Source organism: Rhododendron vialii, chromosome 12a (genome assembly GCF_030253575.1).
Source record: "Rhododendron vialii isolate Sample 1 chromosome 12a, ASM3025357v1".
Classification (NCBI taxonomy): Eukaryota; Viridiplantae; Streptophyta; class Magnoliopsida; order Ericales; family Ericaceae; genus Rhododendron; species Rhododendron vialii.
In genome coordinates this window covers 35,548,422-35,559,727 of record NC_080568.1, presented here as the reverse complement: position 1 = coordinate 35,559,727, position 11,306 = coordinate 35,548,422, and the positions used below count along the sequence as shown (strand labels likewise).

Below are 11,306 nucleotides of genomic sequence, written 5' to 3'. Positions count from 1 at the left end.
GTGATTCATGTGACAAAATGGTTTATGGATGACTTGATTGCAATGCTAAATATAGATTGAGAACAAGCACTGAGCAAACTGGATAACCTAAAGTACGCTGCCCTGCAGGGACGTGAGCAGATTCTGTGTCAGCATACACTGGCCGAGCCACTGCATGCTGATAGAACATGCGCACGCCACCCCATAACTGGTGTACTCCACTTGTTTGTTTGCTCAGTCTTTGTCCTCAACCCTCTGGGCTCTGGAAAGGGACCAGCGCACACCCAGGACAAACCACGCAGTTAATAAAGCAGAAATGAATATATTTACAGACAGATGAAATGGCTTCAAGCCACGAAAAAAAACAGAAAAAACACCCCAAAACAGTGGGGGACAGGAAATAGGCCGAGGTTAAGCTAAGATGCAAGGGCCAGCCACTGGATCCTGGGACAACTGCCGTACGCTAATTGTGGACAACCGTGCGCCAGTTTGGCCCTAATCCAATGCTTGGCTTTGCATCATCTGGGTTCTGGAACGCGACCAGAAGGATCACAGAGGCCTTTTGAACAGATAAAGAGTAGGCAATAACTACCACATCTAAATAGTTCTAGATATACAGAAAGCAGTAAACTGGTTATTTAGCATGCGGGTGATTGACAGAAAGATAAAATGACAGAAATGGTGATCCATGATCCCCACGCCAGTAGTGCTCGTTCTGCCATGACTGGCGTACGGCATACGGTCACTGGCGTGCGCCATGTGTCACCTCATATGATTGTTGTATTTTTCCAGTCCAAGACCAGGACTAGTATTGTTTACTAGCCTGGACCTTGCTGGTTCCCCTCAGGAGTCGAGAACAGAAAAGAACGTAAAGGTGGTATACCTTTTTGTATTAAGGTTTGAAGGAGGTATTGAGCTTATGGGTTGAAGATGGAGGCTTAGAAGGTGGCTGTATGTCAGCAGGGTATGTGGAAATGTGTTGCCTTCTTTTCTCTTTCAATGGAAGAAGAGAGAAGAAGAGCAAGGAGAGAGGAGAAGGGAGCTTCTTTTCCTCTTAATATGGCTAACCCCTTGCAAATGAATGCAAGGGGGGTATTTATAGAGGGGAGAGGGACTGAGATCAGTTTGATCAAGGCCATGTTTGGCTGGTTGGGACAAGGTTGGAGCCTCCCATGCATTAAATGCATGGGACTAGTTGATGGGGGGGTGTAGGAGAGAGAGGGAACGCCTCTGCCGAGAGTAATCATCAGGGACACTGTGGCCGACGTCAGGGTGGCACAAAAGTCTCGTCCATGTGGCTGAATAAAGTTGATTTGACTAGAATTGACTGACGTGCGCCACATTTAGACCGGCGTGCGCCAATAAAAGCTGAGTCAACGGCCGATGACCAACACGTGGCAGCTAACTGGCGTACGTCATCAAGATACTGGCGTAAGCCAGTTGGGTTTTGCTGGGGCCGTTTGGCTCTGGTTTTGAAGGGTTTGAAAGGGGTTTGAAAGAGGTTCGGGGCGCTCAAAGCTCAAACACACCATTATCCTCAGACTGTTCTCGACCAAAATCATCATTGGGGGAATAAAAGATCGACAAATAACGTTATCTGGACAATCCAGAATGGGGTGTCTACAACACTGCCCTCTGAAGGCTCAGAAACCGTGTGGGAACCGTGTGGGGGTAAAAACAAAGGTGGCCCCTGAAAAAGGACAGTTGGTCAGTCAAGTGGATCTGGCGTTCAGAAACCTGGCGTACGCCAGTTTATAACTAGCGTGTCCGTGTCCCCCACTTACTGGCGTACGGGCCTCAATTTCTGGCGTACGCCAGTAAGGTGCACCAGAAACCAGTTTGCAGCAACTACTGCCTCTGCATGGTCGTTTTCAATTCAGGGCTGGCTTTGGCCGTTTGTTGGTTCCTATAAGTCACAAATGTCATTTGGGACTATGGCAAGGCGTCGGATTCCAAAAGCCACGCCCGATGAAGATTCCGAACCCTCAGTGGCCCACTTCAAGCCAAAATCAAAGATACGGGAGGTCAAATCTCGTTTCAGAGGCTCTTGCCAGGTTTTGTCATACCACACATGTTACATAGGCCTTATGTGACTGTATGGGGGTGTCGATTTCAGTCCGAGACCATATCGAGTCATCTTTTGCGTCTTATGTCCATTTTTGCGGCATTTTTAGCTTTTCCTTGGTATTTTCCTCACACCGGGACAATTCTACCGGTTTTAATGGTTCGTGCAAGTCATCGTGCACCGATATCACCTTTTAAAAGGGTCAGTTTCTTTCCCCGGGGAGAATCTCGGAGTTCGGCCTACCGGCGTCCGAATTTCCCGTATCCTCCGCTTGTCTGGGATATGTGTCGTATCCTAAGACTTTTCTGTCCATTTCTTCTTCGAGCTAAGTCAGTCGTGTACATATGCAAGTGTCTTTTGTCGATTCAGAGCATTTGTCAATGCATGTTAGATGTTAGCGGATGGTTTGTTATTTTCCTTAACCAAATCTCATCAAAGCAAAAGGGAAAATAACAGACCTAAAATGCAGAAATTTTATACTACTGTGCCAAAACGTAATGGTAGAAATGTATCAAGCATCAAAACAGCGCAACGGCCCGGGCAGAACTGAAAGTAGCAGGGCACACTCGCCCAAAAAGTCAAAAGGCACGCAGGCCCTATCCAAAATGTCAAGTATCAGCAAAATAAACTAAGGCTCGGTGGTAGCCCTCAGTCATCAAAAAGGTCCTCGTCGTCGTCATCCTCCTCGCTCTCCTCCAACTCTCGAGGGTCCATCCGGAACCTGGGGTCGCTCGCCGAGTCAGAGCCGCTACTGAGGGACGTCCCCTCCTCTTCCTCTTCCTCTCCTTCTTCCTCCTCTCTCATTTTCTTCTGTGAGGGTCTCTCGGCAAGCCTCTTCTCTGCAGGCCTCTTCCTTAGCTCTCGGCGGAACTGAAGCTCCTCGCTAGCCGGAGTGATCTGCACTCCCCGCTGTACCTTCGCCGCTGGCCGAGAGGAGCTCGGTGCTACCTTCTTCGTTGGAGGAGGCCGCACGCTCTTCCTCCTAGGAGCCGCCCTAGCGTATCCCTGCATGGTCATTCAAGTCATTTAGCATACATTGTGCATATTGTATATGTTGAAATGAAAAGTGCAGGAAGTTTTGGGAGCAATCCTATTCAAAAGCAGAATGGAAGGTTATACCTCAGGCTGCACAGTAGGAGCTGGAACAGGCGGAGGGTAGTGCAACTGCAAAGAGGCGCCGCTGGCTATCTTGTGGAACTCCTTCTCCATGGCCTTCATCAAGCGAGCCGCCTCCCGTACCCATTCCATTGGGGCCTGTGATACAATTTTGGGCCAAGTTAGAATACAAACCAGATATACATGCCGAAAGTAAAATGCAGAAACTACAAAGGAATGAAGAGTATCATACCGGTCATGTGATCTCTGCCATCTCTGCCCGAGCAGGCTCAAACCGAACTATGGCCTCCTCTCCTTCTGCATCCCGCACTGCTAGAGTCCAGGAAAGTCGAGGTAGTCCAATCGCTGTAGCATAGTCGCTCCTCTCTCTCGGCCGAGCTGCCCTGCTCTCCCGGCTCCGTCTCTCCTCGCCAGCTTCCAGTGCCTCGCCCTGCACGGCGATATGCTCCAAGACCCCAAGTGGCCTCGCCAAGCTCTGCCTCCGATAGATGGCATAATCATGCTCGGGCCTCAGAAAAGCAGCAAGGCCGGCCGGAACAGTAAAGTGCCGCAACTAAGCCAAGGTGTACTTCTCTGTGTGAGAGGCGTGAGGAGGAAGTGGACCAGGAACCTGGAACTCAAGAGAGCCCAGTGACTGCCGTGTCACCCGGTCACCCAGGTACCACCGCCACCTGAAGGCAGACTCCAACAACACCCGGCTCGCTGTCGCCACCCTACTCCGTGCTAGGTACTCAGGCTCAGGCTCTGTATTGCTCCACGGGTTCCACTCTACCTGCAAGACAGTTGCACAGATTCAAAGGCATCAGCGACAGCATTAAAGCAATTCTAAAGGGCAGGGTGATCAGTTTGACGTGTTGCTTACCTGAGTACCAGACAGCTCGTCAAGGTACGACCGGAAGGCTAGGAGGCTCCCTCTCGACTTCTTTTTGCCGCTGTACATGGGGCCCCAGATCATGGCACGAGGGAGCATCCTCAGGTTCGGGCATTTGTTCTCTGGTGGGTACATCTTCAGCACCTCGTAAGCCCACAGCTGCAAATGGTCAGACAATCAAAGTATCAGAATGCAGTTCATACACAAATCAAAGACAAGTACAAGAAAGAGAAAGCAGGAAAATGAAATACAAGCTGTGTTTATTACCTCCCACACTCTCCAGTAGCCGGCTGTTGCCTTTTTCCCGCGCAAGAACTCCCCCATGAAGCCTTAGCAGGTACCCAGAGCGGCTCCTCCCCGATCAAACCTCGAAGCTGTGCTCAAGTCATAGAGGGCCGGCAAATGGGACAGGTGCACCGTGGACCGCTTGTTCGGGTACAGTGTAGCCCCAAACAAGTACAGCAAGTAGGCCCTTGCCATCTGCTCCGCCTCCAACTCCGAGTCCGGCTCCCTCTCGTGCAAGTACCGTCTAAACTGGTCATAGTGAACGGTCTCTGCCTCGCCTGTTGGGGCCTGCCCTAAGAACCACTCCAGAGCCCTGGGATCCCTGTAGACCTCCGAGTCAAACGGAATAGGCTCTCCTCCTACCCTCAAACCGATGAGAGCCGCAAAGTCAGACGGAGTCACCGTCATTTCCCCGATCGGCAAGTGGAAAGTGTTCGAGGAATCCCACCACCTCTCGGCCAGCGCTGTAAGCAGGGCGTGATCACTCTTCACGGCCGTCAGTGTGAGAATGAACGGCCGGAACCCTGCAGCGTCAACTAAAGCCCTGACTCGCTCGGGCAAACCTCGGTACAACTCAAGTGAGCTCGCTGGACCTCCATGGCCCCGCGTGCTAGCTGCTCCTCTCTGCATACAAAGGCAAACAACAAAAGAGTTTCATCAGCAGTTGCAATTCCAAATAGTTGGTCGAATTCGGAATTTCAAAGGTAATCCTACGGTCGAAACAGGTATTATAAGGGTCGAACAAAGCTACCGGGCACTCGTATTACTTTGCCCAGTTCCACTATCGGTCGAATCAACTCAAAGGCATTTCTCAGTCGAGCTTCGAAATACAGGGTTTTATTTCTCTCGAGACACACCTCTCAGTCGATTTCACAAGTGTTTTGCTTATCAATATGGTCGATTCAAACTGTGGGGCACGCCATCCGGGCGTTCAACATATCATGGCAATCTACTTAGTCGAGTTCAAGTTCGAAGGGCTATCTTATTAGTCGAGACAGCTTATGATTGATTCAAGTTTGGCACTAACAGTCTTTGTCGAAATTACGGGTTTCTCTGCAAGTCGATTCAACCACTTCTAGTGTTCTATCATTCAAGTCAAGTTTCAAGGTCGAGGCATACCATCCAAGTCCTGCTTTCTCAGTCAAAGCTACAGTTTAGAGTTGTGGCCTACGTACATTACAAGTTATGCTACACAATTTAAGCTACATATGGTTACGAGTGACAAGGCATGCATATCAAAGTGAGTTCAAAGGAATACATGTGCCCAGTCCACGGACAGATGTCTCTGCGGGTCCCTTAGTATAAGCTCCGTGTCATAGCTCTCCCGCAAAGGTGCGAGGCTGTCAACTCCAGACGGAATAAACAAGTGTGGCTCGGGCAAAACGTATGTGGCCGCATCGAACCTAGCACGAGGTGCCAGCCGTATGGACTCAGCGAGCGTCACTGCCCGCTCGAAAGACCACACCTCCCCCTGAGCCTCCTCGGCCGCCTCAGCCTCGCTCACAAAGGCCTCCTCCTCAGCCCTGGCCCTCTCGGCCTCCTCTCTCAAGCGCTCCTCCTCCTGGGCCCTCTCAACCTGCCGGACCCGATCCTCTCGCGCTGCCAACACTGCAGCCACCACCCCTGGGTTCTCTTGGAGTAAGCGACCGAGCTCCTCCTCCGACACGAACTCGGCAAAGTCACCCCGAGTGATGGGTACATGCACCGAAGACCTTACTGCAGGCCGGAACTCCACCTCCTCCATGGGTACCTCTCCAAATACTCTCTCTTCAGCCACGGGACCTTTGCCCCTCGCCGGATCCCTCACCGGTGTCTTTGGCCGGCCACCATTGTCACCATCATCATCATCACCACGGCTGCCGCTGCCGCCGGCCCCCGTCGAACCTAAACCCGTGATCACCAAGCCCTCAACACTACTCCGTGGGTCCAAACGCCGAACCCTGAGGACCCACTATAACAACAGAACCTGGTGTATGCCTTATCCCTCCTGGCATACGCCCCTCGTCGCCACCACCTGCCTCCGCTGCATGGCCACCATTGCCATCGCCGCTGCCTGTACCCTCTGCACCAGCACTCGACGGGGCCCTTTCTGCCGTTTGATCGTCGATTTGCCCTCCCAAAGTTCCGATTTCCTCCCGAATTTGTTTCTCCTCTTCTCCGACACCACCATTGCCGCCGCCTCCACAGGATTCAGCCATGGATGGACTGGTTTGGGTGTGAAATGGGAAGGAATGAAAGGTTTCGAGGGAGATTGAAGTTTAGAGAAGGGTTTGAGAGAGTTTTTGAGAGTTTGGAGTTCGAAAACCGAAGGAATGGCGGTTCCCTACCTTCTGCAGCAGTTATGCGATGTAATGGGCAATTGGGCCGGATCTGGGCTGGGTCTGGGCTCGGATCTTTTCAAAAGGTGGCGCACGCCAGTATAGTTCTACCATACGCCGGTATATATTGGGCCTGGGGCCCAAATCACCCCACGCGACGGGGCCCATTCTCGGATAATGTCCTAGATTACCATGAGTCGCGTTGGCACCCGTGTTGAAATTATCCCCAAGCAGATATTCGTCCAATTTCAAATCAACGGCGATCTATCCGTCCAATTTCAAATCAATGACAATCTATCCATCCAAAGTCAAATCAACGGCGATCCACCTGCCCAATCTCAAATCAACGACGATCCACTCGTCCAATTTCAAATCAACAGCGATCTATCCGTCCAATTTCAAATCAACGACGATCCACTCGTCCAAAATCAAATCAACGATGATCTATCCGTCCAAAGTCAAGTCAACGGCGATCCACTCGCCCAATTTCAAAATCAACGACAATCCACTCGTCCAATTTCAAATCAACGGCGATCTATCCGTCCAATTTCAAATCAACGGCGATCTATCCGTCCAAAGTCAAATCAACGCGATCCACTCGCCCAATCTCAAATCAACGACGATCCACTCGTCCAATTTCAAATCAACGACGATCTATCCGTCCAAAGTCAAGTCAACGGCGATCCATTCGCCCAATTTTGAATCAACGACGATCCACTCGTCCAGTTTCAAATCAACGGCGATCTATCCGTCCAATTTCAAATCAACGACGATCTATCCGTCCAAAGTCAAATCAACGGCGATCCACTCGCCCAATCTCAAATCAACGACGATCCACTCGTCCAATTCAAATCAACAACGATCTATCCGTCCAAAGTCAAATCAACGACGATCCACTCGTCCCAATTTCAAATCAAGCAGGTTCTTCAAAACTCTCGTATTCTGGATAGCCTTGGAGAGGGTGTCTAGAAAGCCTTTGACGTTACTTGTCTCCAGTCAATGGTGCTTCAAGTGCCGTCAAAGGGGGGCTTCTGTAGACACCCCATTCTGGACTGTCCAGATAATGTTGTTTGTCGATCTTTTATTTTTTTTCCCCAATGATGATTATAGTCGAGAACAGTCTAAGGACGATGGTGTGTTTGAGCTTTGAGCAACCCGAGCCTCTTTCAAAACCCTTTCAAACCCTTCAAACCAGAGCCAAACGGCCCCAGCAAAACCCAACTGGCTTACGCCAGTACCTTGTTGACGTACGCCAGTTAGCTGCCACGTGTCAATCATCGACCGTTGACTTAGCTATCACTGGCGCACGCCGGTCAAAGTGTGGCGCAAGCCAGTCAATTCCAGTCAAATCAACTTTATTCAGCCACATGGACGAGACTTTTGTGCCACCCTGACGTCGGCCACAGTAGCCCCTGATGATTATATCGTCCAGGCCCGTCCCCCTTCTCTCCTACACCCCCCATCAAGGCAAGTCCCATGCATTTAATGCATGGGAGGCTCCCTTCCTCAAGCAACCAGCCAAACAGGGCCTTAGCACCAGACTGATCTCAGTCTCTCTCCCCTATAAATACTCCCCTTGCATTCATTTGCAAGGGGTTAGCCTCATTAAGAAGAAAAAGCTCTCTTCTTCCCTCTTTCTTGCTCTTCATCTCTTTTTCTTCCATTGAAAGAGAAAGGAAAGCAACCCACTTCCATACACCCTACTGATATCCAGTCACCATCTAAGCCTCCATCTCCAAGCTTTAAGCTCAATACCACCTTCAATCCTCAAACAAAAAGGTATACCACCTTTGTGTCCCTTTCTGTTTTTGACCCCTGAGGGGAACCAGTAAGGCCCAGGCTAGTAAGTAATACTAGTCCTGACCTCAAACTGGTAAAATACGGCAAATGTATGAGATGGAACATGGCGCACGCCAGTACATATATGCCGTACGCCAGTCATGGTAGTAAGAGCACTACTGGCGTGGGGATCATGGATCATCATTTCTGTTATCTTACATTTCTGTCGATCACCTTAAGCATGCTAAATAACCAGTTTACTGCTTTCTGTATATTTAGGCCCCGTTCCAAAAACGTTCTTAAAAAATAAGCAGCTTATTTTACATTTTCAAACTCAAAAATAATATAAATGAAAAATAATTTTTCAATTTTTTTTGCATCGTATAAAAGATCTCAATGAGATCTTTCAAACAAGATCCATAGTGCATATTTTTAGATTTCAATAAGTCCCTCAGTTTTTTAGCTTGAACTTACCTTCTTAAAAAATAAAGGCTTTTTTTGAGTTCTGGAACGGGGCCTTAGAACTGTTTAGATGTAGTAGTTATTGCTTACTCTTCGTCTATTCAAAAGGCCTCTGGGATCCTTCTGGTCATGTTTCAGAGCCCAGATGATGCAAAACCAAGCACTGGATTAGGGTCAAACGTGCGTACGGCAGTCCATGACTGGCGTACGGCAGTTAAAACTAGGATCCAGTAGCTGGCCCTTGCATTTTAGCTTAATCTTGGCCTCTTTTATGTCCCCACTCTGTTTAGGGGGTTTCCTGTCTATTTTTATGGCTTCCAGTTATTTCATCTGTCTGTAACTATGTATTTTCTGCTCTATTGACTGTGTGGTTTGCCCTGGGTGTGCGCTGGTCCCTTTCCAGAGCCTAGAGGAATTGTAAACAAAGATTGAGAAACCAGGTAAGTGGAGTACGCCAGTCCAGTTGTGGCATGCGCAGGTCCTACTTGCGTGCACTGGTTCGATCAGTGCACATTGGTACGGAGTATGTTCACGACCCTCCGGGGCAGCGTACCCCAACTTATTCAGATTGCTCTCAGTGCTTGTTCTCAATGTATGTTTACTGTTGCAAGCAAATCATCCATAAACATTCTGTCACATAAATCACAATTTGTTACAGTTTTATTCCCCATTAACTGTTCCCCCGCCCTAACTGGCTAAAAAATTATCAAAAGAGAGAAAAATGCAAATGTTTTACAAAGAAATGCCCGAGTAGAGACCGATCTCCGGATTGGGCGAGAGGGGTGCCATAAAATCCTTCCCCTCTCGTAACCTGGCTCCCGAACCTCAGATATCGAAGGTGATGACGGTCCAGTCTACAAGCCTTTTTCAAAATCAAACAAATGTGGCAAACATTTTTCGAGTTCGGTTCCTTGGGTGTTTTCACCGCTAAAACCCGAGTGGCGACTCTGAATCGAGGCGTTTCGCCGCGCTTTCCGAAAAAGGGCCGCGCCCAATTTTTGCAAACGAAAATTTTCGGGGCGCGTGCCCACAGATATGAGTCCTAATGCTACTTCCAGTTGACGTGTGGATGATTAGGGTTATCTCTAAGATGTCTGGGGTCCCGAAGTCTAAACTTGTCAATTCATTTCGTTTAGTGCATTTTTCATCGCATTTTCATATAACTTGACTATAGATTTCTCTACTGGGCTAGTGTAGCTCAACCTATCATTTTCAGGTAAAAAGCAAGGAAGTCGGCATGGCGTGCATCTCGTGCTTGTTGTTCATGTGTCTCGGAGGTATAAAGGAGGAGTTGAATTTGCATTTTTTTTAAAAATAGTATTCAGAAGAATGAATAATGAAAACTGTAATATTATTTTGGAATTTTTATAACTTGGGGCTTCGAGCCAAGATTGTAACTTTTAATAACTTTGAGAACTGGGGAAAATAAGTCATTTGGGTATTATCGGTACGTCAATATTGATTGTATTTATTGTAAATGATTATTATTTATGTTGAAAATCGAGGGCGTGACAAGAACGCTAAAGCACAAATATCGTTGTGAAGCAATCTCGATTGAAAGAACCCGATTTGTAGACAAAATTCGTGCAAAGACGAAACTAATAACTCTCGTTGAACGATAGACAAAACTCTCACAGATCAGACGACAAGTGGGTGATCTGGAGAGACAGGAGGAAAAAAAGAAAAAACAAAGAAAGGGAGTCGGTAGTACCATGGTTTCCGCCTCCCGCTGCACACAGGTATGGAACCCACGGGGGGGAGGGGGAGGGGAAGGGAGAAGATCTAGGAGTTGTGGTGGCTAAGGTTGAGAGAGAGAGAGAGAGAGAGAGAGAGAGAGAGATGAAGTGGGTTTCAAGTGGATAAATAATATAGTGTGGTGACATTATCAAATTGTAATGAGGTAATTTATTAATTTGTGAAAAAAATTATACATAGTAGGTTTTTTTTTTCTTCCATGGGGTCGCCTGACCCCACAGCGTACACTATGGCATTGCCATTGAGGCAACCCGTGGCGGTTTGACAGATCTATAGTTTCTGGGAGTTCATACTTGGGTAGAGTGCATCTGATCGTTTGGGTATTTGGTATTTTTTGTTCTTTAACTTTACACTTTTTCTCGTTTGAGATTTCTAATTAGATGTTAGGCGGTTTAAAAGTGTCGCTATTGTGTCAGGCCATGTCTGGGTTAGGATGAAAAACATCGATTGCCTTGTGATTTACTTGTTCGACGATTAGTTTGGATTTGTCCAAGTTCTTTGTAATGATCTCCATTTTATAAGTGCCGCTGGGCATTTATCAATATAATTTTCTCACTTTTGACAAAAAAAAAAAAAAAACCCACCTCACCCTTTGTAGAAAAACTATTTGGTGGTTTTGGGCATTGCCTCGACACCCCTTAACACCACATATCCACCGCTAAGTGTATAGATTCCA

At 48.1% G+C, this 11,306-nt stretch overlaps 1 protein-coding gene across 1 annotated transcript in view; it reads left to right on the top strand.

The window, feature by feature from the left end:
- The first annotated feature begins 10,700 nt into the window (after nt 1-10,700).
- The window catches only part of LOC131311661 (uncharacterized membrane protein At1g16860-like), a 58,348-nt gene continuing 57,742 nt past the window's right edge, over nt 10,701-11,306 (top strand). The window contains exon 1 of the mRNA XM_058339192.1: nt 10,701-10,719. The gene's annotated coding sequence lies outside the window, so the exon portion shown is untranslated. The remainder of the gene's footprint in view (nt 10,720-11,306) is intronic.